The 8,432-nt window shown below is 36.8% G+C and overlaps 1 long non-coding RNA gene across 1 annotated transcript; it reads right to left on the reverse strand.

The window, feature by feature from the left end:
* Positions 1 to 1,041: 1,041 nt before the first annotated feature.
* Positions 1,042 to 3,727, reverse strand: LOC140228003 (uncharacterized). The gene is made up of 3 exons (XR_011901069.1): positions 3,630 to 3,727; positions 1,689 to 1,818; positions 1,042 to 1,172 (listed from the first exon to the last, which is right to left on the reverse strand). It is a non-coding gene; the product is annotated as an uncharacterized lncRNA (long non-coding RNA).
* Positions 3,728 to 8,432: the final 4,705 nt, after the last annotated feature.

Genomic DNA, 8,432 nt, shown 5'->3' on the forward strand with positions numbered 1-8,432 from the left:
TACATATATATGTATATATATATATATATATATATATATATATATATATAATTTGCAATAGATCAAAGAACGCATTAAAGGTAACTGAAGAGGAATAGTGTGTTGGACACGAGAAGTTACTTGAAGAGGAATTTGTTGTTACACACTGACTTATGATGGAATCTTTTAAGAAATATATTTATTTATATTGTTTCCAAACAGGAATTTTATGCAACAGTATTCATTTGGCGCATTACCAGCCCCCTAACAACAATGGTTTCATCTCAACAGCAGTATTCATTCTTATAATACAAGAAACCAACAAGATTTTCATCCTCCCCTCTACCGACCCGAATTAGCCAAGTCAACAATTTTCTATCAAGGTCCCATTTTATGGAATACTTTACCAAAGGAACTAAAAAACTGCAAATCATTACAGCAGTTACGAAACAACTTTAGACGCACTTTCCGTATCTAATAGCTACATAGTCTTGTATATTCTGCCAGCATTTTACTTCTTACTTTTTTTCCTTCTTCATCCTGCGTTGTTTGTGTACCAGTTGTGTTCTATGTATTTTGTACCTATATATTTTAAGTTGAGAAAGTCTTGTATTTACCGTGGGGCCTATTCCCAACAAGCCTGGAAGGCTTTAATTGGTCCCCCACAATGAATATGTTTATACTATGACTTGAAAATGTAATGATTGTTGTTCTTAAATTTGGAAATAAATGAAATGAAATGAAATGAAATGAAATGAAATGAAATGAAATGAAATGAAATGAAACTTCCTCCCTCTTTCAAAATTACGCAACCGGGCAAACAAGTTCAGTAAAGATCGATCAACTGCTTTTAATTAGACGCATGACAACAATGCAACAATTTCCAAGACCAAAGAATGATATCGTAAAGAAACGCCGTTATTGACCGACGGAATCATTTATTTCAACATTGCTGTTAGGGAAACCATAGTATGTTATTATTCTTGTCTCTCGTTGTTGGTCACTTGTTTTGTTTACACGGCAAACAGGTGTAGTGAAATACATGTATAACTGTTGAATCCATGACGAAGGTATATAATCTGTGGACCTTCTCTCTGCCGGCCCTTAAGGCCACTGTCGAGGCATCAACAAGGAAAACGGATCTTGCTGGATGGGGTGCATAATTTCTTCAGGCTATTACGTCATGACTGCTCCTGTCGATGAGAAAGAACATAAATACTGGTATTAATGGTCTTTTGTATAATTCTAGTCTAACTCACAAGACGCGACTCACGTGGGATGTAAATAATTTTGTTAAGACTTCTAGATTTCATTGCAATAGGCTTCATTTGTTTCGTTTAGCTTCACTTGTTTGATTGTCTACTTCTTACTCAAGCTTACACATAAATGAAATCAGCAGCTAAAACATACTTGACTTACTGTGCCTACCGAGAGCTTCTAGAGGAAAAAAACGAGTGATAAATATATTACTTGGAAATTTGACGATTCTCAATACAAATTCAAAGCCACAGAATTAATGCCATCCAATTAAGCCTCAGTAGAAATTCCGTGCAGCTGATACGAAGAGAACATTTCAAACTTTTCTGCGATGAAATGATGTTTCAATTCATACTTTGAATTGATAGATGCTATAATAAATGTATTTCCATTCAATATAATGACAGAATACATAAAGAGCTCCAAAAGTGTGAAATGCATTTTACAGGTACCTGTAATCTTTTGTTGCTGCAGTGGTTTACAGCCCCTTGTCCCTGGGTACACAGTTAACGAAACGCCTCCTGTTGTTTCGCCTGTACTTCTTGTCGCAGATGCACTGGTCCCCGTGCATGTTCTCACAGACTGGTCGTAAGAGGGCGACAACAAGGAAAAAAAAACATTATTTAACTGCCGTCGGTGTTCAATGTGAAGATAATTAAGGCTATCCATCATCCTAAATAGCACGGACGATAATCACTGGCGATCACCATGGGAATGACAGTTTGATTGACAGTATTAGCAGTTGTTACGAAATTGATGATTTGCGGTAATCATCAATCTTGTTAGTCTTTATCACACATAATTATCATCATTGCCATTATAGTTATCTCTGTCATAGGCAATGGCATTGATATATCACAAAGAATCATTAAGGATTACAGTCAATAGGGACCAGCAGAGCCGATGACATGATAAGGATTATAGTCCTGCAAAATGGTGGATTATACTATCCCTTTCTGTGTCTGGGGCTTTGGACAGTGTGTACAAGGATATTGAGTTTTCTGTGCCAAACGACCACTCAAAGCACATTAGACAGGGTTATGCTTGTATTATGCACTTCGGGTAGGTCCAAGTGTCATTGCTTGCCCAGCTGACCAGTAAAAGTCAATGTGTTGTGTGTAGAAAATAACGTCAACTGTGCATTCAGCACCAATCGCATCTTTGAGATTTACGTAACAATCAAATCTACAGAGCCACAAAATTTGCATCACTGCTTAGCATGAATCCTTTAAAAACCTAGGGTTGTATCATAATTGCGTACAAAATATTGTGCATTATATGGGAAGCAATAGGCGTGCTGTCTACAGGCAGCTACATGTATGATGAAGGAACTATGCTAACTGCTAAAAAGACAATGCATTTTCGTTCTTTTTTTTGTAAGCAGAATTGTAATTTTTTTTCTACATATGATGCCGTGTCGCCGATGTTTCTCTCGAATCTAATACTCTGAATTTTCAGTTGAAAGAGTATAAGCCTTCCAATGTGGGCGTTGTCTCGGTGTAGGCTCATTGTGGTAATGCTGGCTTAAGTGCCCCGCATTGTTTTTCCTTCTTGTTTGCTTTTTCAAATCTATTTTCTCTATTCCGTAGATATATATAAGACATGACTGAACTGGGCAGAAATAATGAATTAATGAAATCTATAGAAGATATGAAAGAAGTGACAGATACCCACCTCTAAATAGCACTTAGTATGAACAGTAGATCACAAAGACGCTGAAACATATGGGATGAGAGTTACCCCAAGAGCTACAAATGGGGGTCATCCCACGAGCTAAACACTCGAGGGTCATACTGCCCACGAGCTAGATATTGAAAAAAGAAGACCACGAGTCATACAGCTCACGTTCTAGACAAGAGGTAAAACAGTTCCAAGAGCTAGACACTAAGTAGAACAGGCATATGAGCTAGCCACTATTTAAAGCAGAGACGGTTCACGAACTCGACACTATACGTAAATCAAGCCAACCTTGCAATGTCTAGCTCGTGGGCCTCGTTCAATTTAGTGTATATAGCTCGTGGGCTGTAGGACTCGTGAGCTGTATGATTCGTGGGCAGTATGACTGTGGGTAGTATGACTGTGGATAGTATGGCTCTTGACGTGCGCCCCAAAATGGAAATGGATATCAAGGTATAAAGGCGACAAGATATTAAAGCAACCTCTGCCGGGGAGAGTTTAACAGAGATAGTCAAATACACACTTCAGAACTAGAGAAAAGGGGAAAGAGTGTTTACTGTGGTAAGGCTACATATTGGAAAATTAACAGCTGGAAAATAGCAATGTCAAAGAATCGATTTGAGCCGCGGCAGTTATGAACTGATGCTACTACTTCAACTGCCACTACTACTACTACAGATACCACTTCTACTACTTCTACTACTGCTACTACTCACAAGTGAATCGTCCCCTCTTGACCATGGGTTCGCTGCCGTAGAGCATTTCTTCCAATTCCCCTTCGTCCATCGATCGCTTCTCCAGCATGTCGAAGAGCTCGTTCTCCTCTTCGTACGCCGCTACGGAGGCGACGACGACAGCGAGCGCGACGAAAATGTAGAAGGCTTTCATGATTGGTCCTTTTATATCCGACAGGGGATGATAAAACACGAAAGAAGAGTATCAGAAACGAGATTCTCTGCTATGTGTAAAAAAAGGCAATGCTCAGGGTTCACAAAGAGCAAAATAGTGAATGAGCGAAAAAGCGACAGAGAGTAAGAGGAAGAGAACATGGAAGAGTTGGAAGGGAATGAGAGAAAGAGGTTGAAAACAAATCAGACAAAACAGGAAACAAGCAAACGCGTGGACACATCTTTTTTGTGTGCATTCCGAATAAACATTAAATCGCTACCTTGTCTGATCAAGTTTTGTTATTTTGTTCGTACTTATGCTTTTGTTTCAAAACTATTTGCGCGTTTTCAAATTTCTGACCAAGAATGTTATTTGAAAGTTTCAAATAAGATAAATAACAATCGTAAAAGGAGATACGTTTGAAACAATTCATTTGTCTTCGTGACAGATCTTGACTTTGATCTGCCGTTTTGCTATATTCAATTATACTTGAGTTTCACTTTTGTAATCTGGAAACATGGGCATGAATTGCAAACAGCGGCAAGGCATATAACAACAACAAAAAGACTTGGAATTTTGTAACAGGAAAATACAAACAATTACTCAATTGATTGTGATGTAACACGTGTATTGCAATAGGAAAGACACCTAATTAATCTTACCTTTGATATAATGGAACGTGTAAGGAACTTAGAGGTTGACGGCTGACTGGAACCTGGCTGTAGGAGCATCAAAGGGTCTTCCCTATTTATGGGAGTTGGGCTAGCTCCGTTTTCGTCAAACTATGACCCGTCTTTCGTCTACTAACAATAATATTGATCAAGTCGATTTCACAAAAAGGTCGCCGACTTTTCAAAACATTATGAGAGAGGATTAGCTTGGAAGGTTAAGGTTTATGAAACACATATTTCACTAAGGTCATTTTTCGGGGTCAGTGCTTATCGCACCAAGAAAAAAAAAAGTGTCACGTTCACCCTTCAACCTGCTATCCGCCCATCTGGACCAGCCTTTATGATTTACCGCCTAATATGTCATCGGTTAATTACTTCAATAATGCCTCTTTGATATGCGTCAAGGTTGTGTTGGTACAAGCGTGCCCATGCAAATTCAAGACGATATTTCTCAGATTTAAAAAAACAACAACCCAGAAGTGATCATTATCATTACAATCATGATGATGATGATAATCGACAGCACTTGCATAATATCTGTGGAAGAAACATTCTATAGCGCAGACTCCTCCTAGAAAGTTAGCAATTGATTGCCTGGTAAAAATGTGAGTCTTTAGTGAGACTTTGGAGTGCTTCAGTTTGTCAATTTCACAGAGAAAAGATGGGAGTTCCGTAGGCCAGGGGGGATAGAGAAAAAATGCCCGGTCTCCGTACCCCTCCATTTTAATGGTTATTATGGTCATGGTGTAAACTGACGTGTACACAATTACCGCGCAAAAGAGCTTGCTTTACACTGTCTTGCCTGTAGGCTGCTTAAGTAGTAAATGATTTTATCTCTTCAGACTTTTGAATTCCTCTTTGTCCTGTAGAAATTCTGACAACTGTTACGGAAGGATGATTAAAGTGTATTGAAACTGTTTGACAAACAGCCATTTAACGAAGTAAATGAACACAAATTTATGTAGTGCTTGTGTGATAGCCATGATAAAAAAAAAAGAAGACCCGAGCATACAAACTCGGTTAGGACTCGAACCCACGACCTCCCGATTGCTAGACAGGCATTATATCCACTAGACTTCCAGGTATGACTTCCGAGCTTCAGCCCGATAGCCAGTGATGGTTCAAATTAATGACGATTATTGTAATACTTATATCAATTATATTCTAATTTACATCTTCATTGTAACATTATTCCATAATATTTTTTTTTTCTGCCTTTCTCATGTTGCGGGCTCTCATTCTCCCACAAGTTCTCTTCATAAGCAGGTGATAAATACATCCTCTAACTGTCTAATGTATGTGGATATTTGTGTTTAGATTCGTATATTTACACACATACACACACACACATACACACACGCACATACACACACACACACACACACACACACACACACATATATATATATATATATATATATATATATATACATATATATACATCTATTTATTTATTTATACATGTATATTATACAAGTCTCTTCCTCCACTCGGAAACTTGTTCTCTTTTTTTCATTATTATGACATCATGTTATTTTTCGTCTCTTTATTATTGATCTCATTGTCATATATTATAGAACATAATGTGTACCGCCTATTTTAGTAGGCCAGCTTTGGAAGAGGGCGAAATAATTTCGTGGGTTTTGTTTTTAACATGTTTTTTTGTTTTTTGTTTTTCAGGTCAATTCGAGCGTTATATAAGAAATTAAACAAAACGCTTCCGCCTCTACTCTTGTGAACATTTTTTTTTTTTTATTGAGACAATGATAAACATTACGTGCGTTGAAGCATGGCTATATACAAAAATTACAGTTAAACCAACAATAATGATAAATATTGTGATGGGAATGATAAAAGTAAACCTATTTATAATGTTTACAATAAATGATTACTAAGAATCATGATAATAATGATGATGATCATAATGACAATAAAGGCAATAAGAATATGTACCAAAGGCAATAAGAATATGTACCAACTCACATTATCTAGAACATACTGATCCATTATTCCTTAGACTAAAAGTTCTTAAAGTTGACGATATACACAAATTTCAAACAGCAATATTTATGTTCAAATACACGCAAAATCTACTCCCACTCTTCCACAACGCATTTTCCCTTAACAGGGATGTCCATGCTTATCCCACGCGCCATCGTAATGATTTCCATTTGAATAACCCTAAACTCCTATTAGCTCAAAAATCAATTCGGCATAACGGGCCTGATATTTGGAATTCACTCCCTCTCCACATAAAACAGTGCACATCTCTCTATTCCTTTAAGGCAAATACAAAGAAATATTTCTTGGCACAATATCATACGGTACAGTAATCATTAAACATGTACCTCTTATACTCAACAACAAGGCAATATTTGGTCCACCCCCTTTTCCTTTTCTTTTACTTTGCTGCTTGACCCTTCGCCCATATTATAACATATCCAATCATTTTCTTAGAAGTGCTGACCATCAACACTTTCGCGCTTCATCACCTGCACACGCACTCACAGGCACCACTCCTGTTTACCAAGTAATTGTATAAAACTGGATTTACACGCACTTTAACATGGCCCATCTGTATTAGTGTTCATGGAGTACTACAATAAAAAATGGTAATTTAACTCTGGCTGTCCGTCTGCTCAAGCACGGCTTATAACGGCGGCCCTCTGCATCATATGTATATATTATATATTGTACTGTGAATTAAGTCATTATTGGCCATATAAACATTTTGTATGTTATTTAACGTTTCATTTGTCTTTACATACAAAATATGACATACTATGTAATATGTCAATAATTTTCAGAATTGTATTTGTGTAATTGAACCTGCCTTTGTTATTTTTGTTATTCTGAAAGAAAATATGAAATGCAGAAAATAAAATCTTTTCAAACAAAAATAATGACAGCGTCTATTCAAAGTGGCCTAATCAGAGTTAGGACTGCCATTCCATAGTGCTCCTGCCCAACATTAATTCAATGCGTACCACTGAGGTACTAACATGACAGGATTCTTCTCGGCATCCTAGTAGGTGTTTAGAGCTTTTTTTTTTTCTTTCTTTTATTATACCACAGATGGAAGATAGATACAAGCTTTTATTCAACATTGGAAGACTGTGTGACTTTGTCGTGAGCATTAAAATTCTTATTAATAATGGATGCAAACAAATTGGAAGAAAATTACAGTATACACTTAAGATCATACACTATACACACAATTATGTCACAAATCCAATCATTTCATCGTGCAGTACAATATTGTAATTACAATATAATGCAACAAATCAACATTACGGTAGATAGATAGTAACACAAGAAAAGCAACAACTGTTGTAATGAGTGAATAAAGCATTGTTTTTGACAATCAATCATGGTTACATATTTGTGAACAAAAACTAGAAATAGATAACCTTAATTACAACACAGTTTAAAGCCTTATATAGATCAGTATTCAGTGCATTCCATACTTTCCGAATACATGACGTTGCTATGGTTACCAAAGCCTACCAGGGGAAGACGATTTGAAATGCTGTTTAGTTGAAATTAATTGTAGTCAGCAAAATGACTTATTATGTACAGACTTACTTTTAGAATCTCTTTGGGAGCAATTTCCATTGCTGTGTTTATTTGATTTTGAATAATTATTCTTGGTGTATGGACGCATAAGACGAATGGATGTCTACATCAGTGTTGCACGTCACCACAAGTCTATACACGCAACTATACCGTTATAACGAAGTCCTCGGGACTACAGCTTTCTTTCGTTATATCGAAAGTTCGTAACATCCGAACAAATAAAGTGTACAGAGGTATCTTATCGATAATTTTGGGCCCTGAAATTTACTTCGTTGTATCAGAAATTTTGCTATAAGCGTGTTCGTTATAACGGGAGTGCACTGTATAACGGCATGATGATGAAACACGATCTCCTAGGCAAGAGACCATTGTTAATCTCTTGAC

The sequence above is a fragment of the Diadema setosum genome, chromosome 4 (assembly GCF_964275005.1).
Source record: "Diadema setosum chromosome 4, eeDiaSeto1, whole genome shotgun sequence".
Lineage (NCBI taxonomy): Eukaryota > Metazoa > Echinodermata > Echinoidea > Diadematoida > Diadematidae > Diadema > Diadema setosum.